Source organism: Rutidosis leptorrhynchoides, chromosome 5, assembly GCF_046630445.1.
Source record: "Rutidosis leptorrhynchoides isolate AG116_Rl617_1_P2 chromosome 5, CSIRO_AGI_Rlap_v1, whole genome shotgun sequence".
Classification (NCBI taxonomy): Eukaryota; Viridiplantae; Streptophyta; class Magnoliopsida; order Asterales; family Asteraceae; genus Rutidosis; species Rutidosis leptorrhynchoides.
The window spans coordinates 168,423,452-168,435,983 of record NC_092337.1 but is presented as its reverse complement, the minus strand read 5'-3'; positions in this window follow the sequence as shown (position 1 = coordinate 168,435,983).

The window sequence follows — 12,532 nt, the reverse complement described above, 5'->3', positions numbered from 1 at the left end:
TATATATATATATATATATATATATATATTCTATAACGTGACAAAATATAATATTATTTAGTTATATAACAAATTGAGTATACTTATCTTTCTTATATTAAAGATTTTTAATTAATATATTTTAATAAATAACGAGACGATGATTTATAGAAGAAAATGACCAAAACGCTCGAACGTTCAAGTTACACTTCGAGTGATATAGTTTAATTATGATTAAGTCTAATTATTGATATAGTTACACGTCGCGAAACGTAAAGTGCTAGTTTTCTAAGCGTACGAAAATGCGTTCGAGAAACCGGAACCGGGACATATGTCGAGCGACAATGTACGAATTATCGGAACTAAATTTACAAATTTACTATGCACGTAAATATAATATAATATATAATTAATTATATAAATTAAATATATATTATATATATATATATATATATATATATATATATATATATATATATATATATATATATATATATATATATATATAAATACTAGCAGCCCACGAGAAAAATGAATTGGAGTTGGAATCCAACGCCATGCGATCGCATGGTGTATTGCCATCATACCCATGCGATCGTATGAGGTCTGAAGTCAGGCCACTTCTATAAATTCGACATTTTTTGGCTCGAGAACACACACACACAAATATCTTTCTCACTCTCTGTAATAATAATAATAATAATAATAATAATAATAATAATAATAATAATAATAATAATAATAATATTATTATTATTATTATTATTATTATTATTATTATTATTATTATTATTAATAATAATATTATTATTAATCTTATGGTTAGGAGTATTATTATTAGTAGTATTATACATAAAATATTACGACGGAGTGTTGTCCGAGTGATTTCAAAATTGTTTTTCGAGTGAGTCAATGCTAAGGAAATTATGGGTTATAGCTATGGAGGTTATGTTTAATGTTCGTGGGTATTGTTCGTGAGGTTAACCTAGTGTTTATCATTTCCGTTGCGCCTACGTACTTTACTGCAATATTGAATCACAATATTGATACGTGAGCATTCATATCTTATCCTTTATATATTAATAGTGTATCCCTGACTAGTGCTCGAGTATATATGATTATGCATGCTTGTACGTTTAATTTCATCGTTAAATAGTTTATGATAAATCACGAATTTGATACATATGTTACTGAGATAAAGTATATGATATGCATGTCATTGGAAGCTGGCGAAAAAATTATAACTTTTCATTTAGAAATCGTGTGGTTTCGATGAACGGATTAAAAGATATGGTCAACTGAATTATTATTAATTCTAATATTATTATTATTATTATTATTATTATTATTATTATTATTATTATTATTATTATTATTATTATTATTATTATTATTATTATTATTATTATTATTATTATTATTACTATCGTCGTTATTGTTATCGTCATTATTATTATTAACTAATAATTATTATTATTATTATCATTATCATTATCAATATAAGTATTAAAATTGTTATTATTATTATTATTAATACCATCGTTATCGTATTCTCACTAAGGTTATTAATAATAATAATAATAATAATAATAATAATAATAATAATAATAATAATAATAATAATAATAATAATATTATTATTATTATTATTATTATTATTATTATTATTATTATTATTATTATATTATTATTATTATTATTATTATCATTATAATAATTATTAGTATTATCATTAGTATTATTATAATTATTATTATTAGTATCATTATCATTAAAACTAATATTAGTATCATCTAATTATTATGATTACAAATATTATCCTTATTATGAATGCGATATAAAAGAGGACTAAAAGCTATTAAACAAATCGATTATAAAAATAATGAGTATAAGTATTATGATGAAATTAAAACATTGTAAGATATTGATTTAGATAAAAATATCGTTTTCATTATTTTTATCATTATTATTATAATTAAAAGTATCATTAATATTAAAACTATCATTTTTATTAAAATTATCATTTTTAATAAAAATATCATTGTTATTATAAAATATCATTATTAGTATTATTATTATTATTATCATTTTAGTATTATTATTATTAAAAATTATCATTTTGAATAGAATTATTATTTTTATATAAAATATTATTATTATTACAGTTAATATTAAAAAGTATCGTTATTATTAAGATTATCATGATTAGAATTATCATTTTATTATAATTAATATCATCATTAGTAAATATAAATATTGTTATTATTATTTTTAGTAGAATAATAATAATTATTATTATTACAAATTAATACAACTTTTACTCATTATTATTATCAATATTATTTTATTAAATAAATATGTGATACAAAGATATTTTTACCACACGTAATATAATTACATTAATAATACATACCACTATATTTTTATGATATTGAGTGAACTGTATAAATTTTATTACTTGAGATATATAAAAGTATATTTTTATCATATATAAATTTTAATATAAATTTTTATTTATTAATAAATGACTTGTATTATTTACTCTAATAAAATCTGATAAATATATATAAATATATAAAACGACTATATTTAAGTTATATAATAAACATGTATAGATTTTGGAAGTCATTTTGGGTCAAGTTGATTTTTGTTGACTTTTGTATATCGGTCTCGAGCATTAGGATTGTGATACACTACGACCTGACCTAAATTGTTAGACATATATTGACCAATATATAAATATATATACTTAATATAGGTTCATGAATCCGAGGCCAACCTTGCACTTGTTCAGTGCCGTCATACGAATATTTGGTACGAAATACAGTATTGTGAGTTTTATTTGCTCCCTTTTTAAATGCTTTTGTAATATATATTTTTGGGACTGAGAATACATGCACTGTTTTTATAACTGTTTTACGAAATAGACACAAGTACTTAAAACTACATTCTATGGCTGGATTATTAGACCGAATATCACCCCTTTTAGCTTGGTAACCTAAGAATTAGGGAAACAGACGAGAGGATTCTATTACCTAATTGACGCGAATCCTAAAGATAGATCTATGGGCATTAACAAGCCCCAGTCAGAGAATTTGAACTGCTTTAGTACTTCGACTTTATTTATATAGACGAGAGGATTCTGTTTTGGGATATTCTATATGCATCTTGTTAAGGTCGGTTACCAGGTGTTCACCATATGAATGATTTTATCTTTATGCAGACGAGAGGATTCTGTTTATAAAAATGAAAATCTTGTGGTCTATTTAAATTATGGAAATGATTCATTATGATAAACTAATGAACTCACCAACCTTTTGGTTGACACTTTTAAGCATGTTTATTCTCAGGTATGAAAGAAATCTTCCGCTGTGCATTTGCTCATTTTAAAGATATTACTTGGAGTCATTCATGGAATATTTCAAAAGACGTTGCATTTGAGTCGTTGAGGTCAACAAGATTATTATTAAGTCATTTATAGTTTGAATATATTATGAAATGGTATGCATGCCTGTCAACTTTCGATGTAATGAAAGTTTGTCTTTTAAGAACGAATGCAATGTTTGTAAAATGTATCATTTAGAGGTCAAATACCTCGCAATAAATTCAATTATTATGTAATATTTATAATCGATATGAACGGAGCATTTCAGTTGGTATCAGAGCGGTGATCTTAGCGAACCAGGTCTTGCATTAGTGTGTCTAACAGATAGTTATTAAGATACATTAGTGAGTCTGGACTTCGACCTTAGCTGCATGTCAAAAAGTTTTGCTTATCACTTCTTGTCGGAAATTACCTGCTTATCATTCTTAAGTCTAGACACGTTTTCCTGCATTTATTTCATAGATAGTGTACAGAAAAATTCATATCTTAGCATATCTGTTACTGTAAACTTTACCTGACATCTTCCAAAGATTCATCCGTAATTTATTGAATTTTGGTATTATATATACATATATAAATTATGTATTGAAGAATACCAATCTAAATCCTATAATCTATTTCATATCAAAAATTATTTCCCTTACAATACAAGATGGATGCCGCAATCCGTTCAAGTTCCTCGAATTCCGATATGGATTTCCACTCAAGCTCCAAAAGCAGTGTGACTGGAATGGATCAACCAATTAACCATCATCTATTCTGGATGAATTAGGGATGGGTTTGTAGTCTACTTAGTCATTGGAGACAAGAAGAAGGTGATCCCTTCCATCCACCACATTTCTCTCTTGGCGAAGAACCTGAAGCACTTACCGGCGAACCTGTTCGAGACACCATTTTCTCTCTCATTTTCAGAGTCTCTCATCACGATTATAAACTATCTCAAATTCTGAATCTTATTCATCCGCTCATCCGAACCGACAATCATCCCGGTGTAATAGAAGAAGTCAACGAGCTTCGCGCTTGGGAAGTGGCTTTGAAAAATATGGTGCAAAGGTTACAAGCACCAGCAACATCACCGGCATCAACAGTACCACAATCATCAACACCAACAGTACCATTACCATCAACAACAACATCCGCATCACACACCTTGACATCACAATCTGTACCTCGAGCATCAACATCATATGCACCGTAGATACCAAGGAGTACCAACAACAATAAACGATGAAATAATGATTCATAACTTCATTGGAGAAACATTCTTCGGCGATTATGTAATCTCTAAAGTCTTAGAGATTATCTATTATAGCCTTAACCATAAATCAGATAAGTGGACCGAAATAATTGAAGGAATAGTAGAAACCCTGATAAGAAGGGTGCGTGATTTACAAGCTAGACTTGTGTAACACCCTAGGCAAATCCCACATCGCCCACGGACATGAGTGATCATGGGATTATAAGGTAATACTCACGCTTAAATGACACAACGCGTTTTGGGACCACAGGCAGAGCAGATGTGTGAGTACGCTACAGTTAAGCGTGCTCGGGCGAGAGCACTACCAGGATGGGTGACCTCCTGGGAAAGTGCTTCTCGTGTGTGGTCGCCAAGAAAAAGCCGTGCGCCTACGGGCAAAGCGGACAATATTGTGGTCATGTTAAGCTTGGGTGTTACAGAATGGTATCAGAGCGGTGGTCTTAGCGAACCAGGTCTTGCATTAGTGTGTCTAACTGATAGTTGTTAAGATGCATTAGTGAGTCTGGACTTCGACCGTGTCTGCATGTCAAAAGTTTTGCTTATCATTTTTAGTCGGAAATCATCTACTTACCATCCTTAGGAAATTACCTGCTTATCATTCTTAAGTCTAGACGCGTTTTCCTACATTTATTGCATAATAATGTATAGACGAATTCTTATCTTAGCATATCTGTTACTGTGAACTTTGATTGACATCTTTCAAAGATTCCTCCGTAATTTATGGGATTTTGGTATTATATATACATATGTAAATTATGTATTGAAGAATACCAAATCTAAATTCTACAATCTATTTAATACCAAAAAATTCTTTCCCTGATCATACAAGATGGATCCCTCAACCAGTTCGAGTTCCTCGGATTCCGACAGCTATGCCGATATGGATTTTCACATGAGCTCCGAAAGCAGCGTGACCGAAATGGATAAACCAATTAGCCATCATCTATTTTGGATGAATTGGGGATGAGTTCGTAATCTACTTAACCATTGGAGACAAGAAGAAGGTGATCCCTTTCATCCACCACATTGCCCTCTTGGCAATGAACCTGAAGCATTTACCGGCGAACCTGTCCGAAACACCATTTTCTCTCTCATTTCCAGAGTATCTCGTCATGATTATATACTACACCAAATTCTAGATCTTATCTATCCGCTCGTCCGAACCGACAATCACCCCGGTGTAATAGAAGAAGTCAACGAGCTTCGCGCTCGGGTAGTGGCTTTGGAGAATATGGTGCAAAGGTTACAAACACCAGCAGCATAACCAGTACCACCATCAACAACATCAACAGTACCATTACCACCACCAACAACAACCGCTTCGCAAACCTCAACTTCATAATCTGTCCCACGAGCATCGACGTCATACACCATGTAGATACCAAGGAATACCACAACGATGAATTATTGATTCATAACTTCATTGGGGAAACATTCTACGACGATTATGTAATTTCTAAAGTTTAGAAATTATCTATCCTAGCCTTAACCATAAATCAAATGAGTTTAATTTAATATTAACTCATTAAATCTATATTACATCTGAAGAAATATACACATATATATTACCATAAAGACTGTAATAAAATTCTTTTGTACAAAATATTAATTGTGAAATTTTTTTTAACGGGTAGGTAATACCCGAGAGATATATAAATTCACAATTAATATGTTACATTCTTCGAATCTGATTCAGCAAATCATCCATTATACTCCCTACTTTCACAACAATATACATTCTTTTATAGAAATCAAAACAACCATACTCATTCAAAATCTAATTACATATTCTGATTTTGAAATCTCAGAATTCGATTCAAGATATAACCGAAATCATCACTCTTAGATTCCTACATCTTTCAAAACTATACTTTGACTTCAAAACTGTCCTAGAACCTCATTTCTATTCATGAAACTCACAAAAATATTTGTATCATTCAAAATCTTAGAACATCATATGTATATTAACAATTACAATATGTGTTCAAACACTTCGAAATTCTTAAAGACATGCGAGATGATGATCCAACCACACATTACCCACTGTCATGCACCTGAAAAGCTCTCGAAACCAAAGTTATAGTTTAACATGTATCCGTGTTAGATCCTTTGATATTTATTACCAAATATAATTTTTCAATCTCTTTCCAAAATAGACAGTTTTGTCACAGCTCCAGCAAATCACCTTCATTTGTTTATACAAATAAACCCTTCATCATGGTTACTGGGGAACCTTTCATATCTCGCCACATTAGCAGTAAACTTATCAACAACTTCATTAACCTTCGACTTAAGCCTCTCCGAAAAGCCACTATACTTATTCATTAAAACCCCATCATGTACTCACCTACATCCTGTAACAATAATTGTCACACCAATTACTGGGAATTAGCAATCAGTATTTTGAATTTCGCGACAATTTTACGTCAAAAGTTATATGTATACATATAACGTCTATCTCCTAGACTTACATACTTCGAATGTGAATTTTCTGAAAAACAACTCAAACTATGAACTAGTTCTCCGAAATTGGAAAAATACTGATGAAGCAGCAAAAACTGTAAATGACTTTAACAGTCAAAAGTTTGATGATAAAGAATAGTATGGTGGTAAAGCTGAGAAAAGGAGAAGGTTTGAAACTAGAAAATGGATTGAGCAGACCAAGAAGGAGGCTGTGGACAAATCACAAAGACTAAACCTGCCTTCAAAGGATCCAAATGATTCAGTGTCTACTGAAATCATTAGCAAACACCTTACTTCTTATTCTAAACCTTCACAGACAAATCTTCTTCATCATCCATCTATGTTAAGAATTCTAAGATATTATCGTATCTTTTATTATAAATATCTTCGATATTCCTGAAGATATTTTCACAACTATTCTTATCCGAAATCTTTTATCTCTTCGCAATATCTGCGTTACAACATAAAAAGAAACTGTGTTAGTTTCTAAATTCTGAAGAAAAAAAATTCGAATTTAAAATAGGAATGTTTTTAAAGTAGTGTTGGGAACTGAAGCATGAGTTAGTATAATATAATGACACATGATCAACGTGATTATATTACAGTAAGTCATGGTGAGTTTCTAATGGAACGTGATGATTCACAGAACATACCGTCATCATGTACTATTTACACGACTCTTACATTCTACCCAATTTCCAAACATATTAAGAACATATCATCTTGATAGCTCTATATTTTCGGATATTCTGGTAATTTGCCAAATCAAGATCGTGCCATTATAATTTTCTTCTTGGAACATTAACTATGTTCATCCAAAAATTCATATCTACGAATTCTGGACCATTATCCGCTTGACTTAAGGCCGGGAAGAGAAAACGAAAGCATGAAGCTCCGAAATATAATGGAGAATATAAAGCCCGATAACAACCCCGAAATTACAAACCGTGTATATCAATGCGTATAGCAATATAAAGACACGGGAGAATGAAAAACACAATAACCCCAAGGTAATGGTAGAAGAAAATAACTTCCTCTGGTGGTAGATGAAAAAGAAGAATGACAGATATGAAAGTTAAGAGTATATCAAGAATCAATATTGGATGAAGCATATTAACGAATGCTTTAAAGTATGAATTGGGGAGAAAGACTAGAAGGTGTGAGCTGTGGAAATAAAGAAACGAAGGGGGTGAATTTATAGTAAAATATCAGACAGAGAAATCGAGACAGATTATCGCATTTAATCAAAGAAGATCATGATTTACTTAATCGCCGAAGAACCAAATCTTATTGCAAAGATTTTCTTTAAATCCCGTGAATTCCGGAAATCAATCATAACTACGACATCGGTTAAAACAAATATACGTTTACTCATTTCACTCTCTTGCGATAGCTTCACTTATACTCTTCGCGTAATCAAATTGTTTTATCTATATTACTCAATGATGATAAAACTCTATTTATCAACTCATATTCGTCATGAAAACATTTTTATAGGTAGCCATGACGACCTCGATCAAATTTCGGGACGAAATTTCTTTAACGGGTAGATACTGTGACGACCCGGAAATTTTCGACCAAATTTAAACTTAACCTTTATATGTTTCCGACACGATAAGCAGAATTTGTAATGTTGAATCTCAAAAAGTTTGGAACTACATTCATGTAATCAATTACCATTTGACCGTGTTCGACGATTCACGAACAATTATGAGTATATAGATATGTATATATAATATATAATATTAACTGAAAATATTAACAAAGTATTAGATATATGATACTTTACATGAACGTATTTGTTTCGATATATTTATCGACAGAATTAAGAGATAATATCAAATGATTGAATTATCAGATACATTATGATATGATTACGGGCCTATGTTATGAGGTCCACTGTGATTTAAGAAATCTATTCTTTTTGACAACATTCGAAAAATGGTAAAGTGATTTATAAGTAAGAACAAATGTGTCAATTAACGGAAACTAGACAAGGGTTAGTGAAAATTCCTGTTTAATTTACAAGGCATGTTTTATAATATTTTTCTCGTGACCTTGATAAGATAACTATGTTAACTTTCATTTTATTTAATATGAAAATAAGAACGTGGAGTGTAAATAACTTAGATGTTGGATATCGACAAGTTAAGTAACTCGACATTTTTCATTAAGATGATTTCATACGTTTATTTAACCTTTGGACTTTACCCCATGCTTCACCAACAGACTGTAATTTAAAAACTTGAAACCTATTATGAATATATATAATTCTACTTTTCTAAAATGTTTTATGATATAACGATTTCTATTATTTTAACCTTTTAACAAAATGATTCTTAAATATATTTAGTTTTGGAAAACAAAATTATCATATTTATTTGATTTAGTTTCAAAAGTACAAAAAACGTTTTCAGTTTAAAAAGAACTTTATTATTAAAACGTATATATCTTTTATAAATATCTAGAACTACTTTTGACAACTCATTACTTAACCAGTATGATAAAGATAATGATATTTATATTTTATTTTATTAAATATATATAACGATTTAAATTAATATTATATATATTTATACGCGTATTATACGTACATAGTTTTATACTTTTACTATATACTTTAACTTTACATTTACTTACTTTTACTTTACATTAACTTTAATAATTTATACTTTAATAATTCACTTTAATAATTTATACGTTAATAATTCACTTTAATAATTCAAAAATCTATTATAAATAGAATTCAATAGTTTTCATTATTTCATAGAAACTTGAAAATATATTTCTCTAAACTCTCTTAATCGAATTACATATATATATTTTCTTTGTATTATTTCAAGATATTATTAGTATACATAAAATACTACGACGGAGTTATATTCAGACGATTTCAAAATTAGTTTTCAAACGGGATAGAGTTACAGAAATTATGGTTTATAGCTATGGAGGTTATGGGTATTGATCGAGGGTATTGCTCGTGAGGTCAACCTAACGTTTATCATTTTCGTTGCGTCTACGTACTTTCTTACAATATTGAATCACAATATTGATACGTTCGTGAATCCGAGACAAACCCTGCATTTGTTCAGTGCCGTGATATACATAATTGCTACGAAATACAGTATTGTGAGTTTCATTTGCTCCCTTTTATATATATTTTTGGGACTGAGAATACATGCGCTGTTTTTATAAATGTTTTACGAAATAGGCACAAGTACTAAAACTAATTCTATGTGGGTTTAAACCAGAAATATACCCTTAGCTTGGTAACATTAAACTACTTGTCTATGTACGGTAGGCGCGAATCCTAAAGATAGATCTATTGGGTCTGACAAACCCCATCCTGACTATGGGATGCTTTAGTACTTCTAGGTTATTTTAAACACACCTGCTCTGGTGTACTTCAGAGGGTAAAACATGAACGTTAAGGCTTGTTGCCGGGTGCCTACAACTTATAGAATACTTTTATACACTTGCGAGTGTACATATGTTTATAAATGGAAATCTTGTGGTCTATTAAAATATTGAAATGATTGTTATGATAAACCTATGAACTCACCAACCTTTTGGTTGACACTTTTAAGCATGTTTATTCTCAGGTATGAAAGAAATCTTCCGCTGTGCATTAGCTCATTTTAAGGATATTACCTGGAGTCATTCATGACATACTTTGAAAGACGTTGCATTCGAGTCGTTGAGTTCATCAAGAATAATATTAAGTCAATTATAGTTGGATGTAATATGAAATGGTATGCATGCCATCAATTTTTGATGTAAAAAAATTTTGTCTTTTAAGAACGAATGCAATGTTTGTAAAACGTATCATATAGAGGTCAAATACCTCGCGATGTAATCAACTATTGTGAATCGTTTATAATGTATATGAACGGGTCCTTTCAGTTAATGTAACACCCTAGGCAAATCCCACATCGCCCACGGACATGAGTGATCATGGGATTATAAGGTAATACTCACGCTTAAATGACACAACGCGTTTTGGGACCACAGGCAGAGTAGATGTGTGAGTACGCTGCAGTTAAGCGTGCTCGGGCGAGAGCACTACCAGGATGGGTGACCTCCTGGGAAAGTGCTTCTCGTGTGTGGTCGCCAAGAAAAAGCCGTGCGCCTACGGGTAAAGCGGACAATATTGTGGTCATGTTAAGCTTGGGTGTTACAGAATGGTATCAGAGCCACTCATGTGATGTTGGGGGTGGTGGGGCAAACCTCATCTAGGACGATGAGTTCCTGAGGGGGGGGTGAATGTAACACCCTAGGCAAATCCCACATCGCCCACGGACATGAGTGATCATGGGATTATAAGGTAATACTCACGCTTAAATGACACAACGCGTTTTGGGACCACAGGCAGAGCAGATGTGTGAGTACGCTGTAGTTAAGCGTGCTCGGGCGAGAGCACTACCAGGATGGGTGACCTACTGGGAAAGTGCTTCTCGTGTGTGGTCGCCAAGAAAAAGCCGTGCGCCTACGGGCAAAGCGGACAATATTGTGGTCATGTTAAGCTTGGGTGTTACAACTTGTTATACAAACGCCACCGGTAGTACCACCAGCATCACCATCAGTATCACCAACACAAGCAACACCTGTAGCACCACAAGCTACACCAGCTCCATAACCATCAACGATATCAATACCAAAATCATCAATGGGTATATTGAAATAACAAGTTATGGAACTATTAACTCATTATTTCCAAGGAATTTATATATTATATAAATTTTGAAACCATAATATATCTGTTCGAACTATGCTATTATGTATGAATTGAAAAAGAGTAGATACTATTCGGTTAATTCATATTACTAATATGCTATGATATACATCCTTCGTTAATGATTTAACAATCGTTAACTATAATGTGATGCCCCGTACAAAACCATCGTGTACGAATCATCAACAACAGGATCATTACAAGGTTAAGTACTATATGCGTGTTCAAAAAGAGTTTGCATTCATAAATAAAGTGATGTCTAAACCAACATCGAATTTTTTATAATCCAAAATCATGCTTCACTAAGTAGAAGCAAATAATAAGTGTATGTGACCACAATGGTCGTTACAAGTCATAGTTCAAAGGTACTAAAGTTTGAATGCAAGGTAAAGTAGTTCATGCGATGACAACTCTAAGCAGCGGGTGTCTACAGCACGATTAGTACACAACGGAAGCTAACCTCAAGCACCTGAGAAAAACATGCTTAAAAATGTCAACACAAAGGTTGGTGAGCTATAGTTTAAGTATAACAGTATGTAAGGTAGGCCACGAGATTTCAGTGCTACAAAGAGCGTTTCAAAACAATATGATAAAGTATATGTTAACCGTGGGCACTTGGTAACTAACTTAACGTTTATACCCCTTGAAAGTACACTTGGAAAGTGCGTATGTCTACGAAGTATTAAACACTCGTTAAATGCTAGCGCTACTAGCC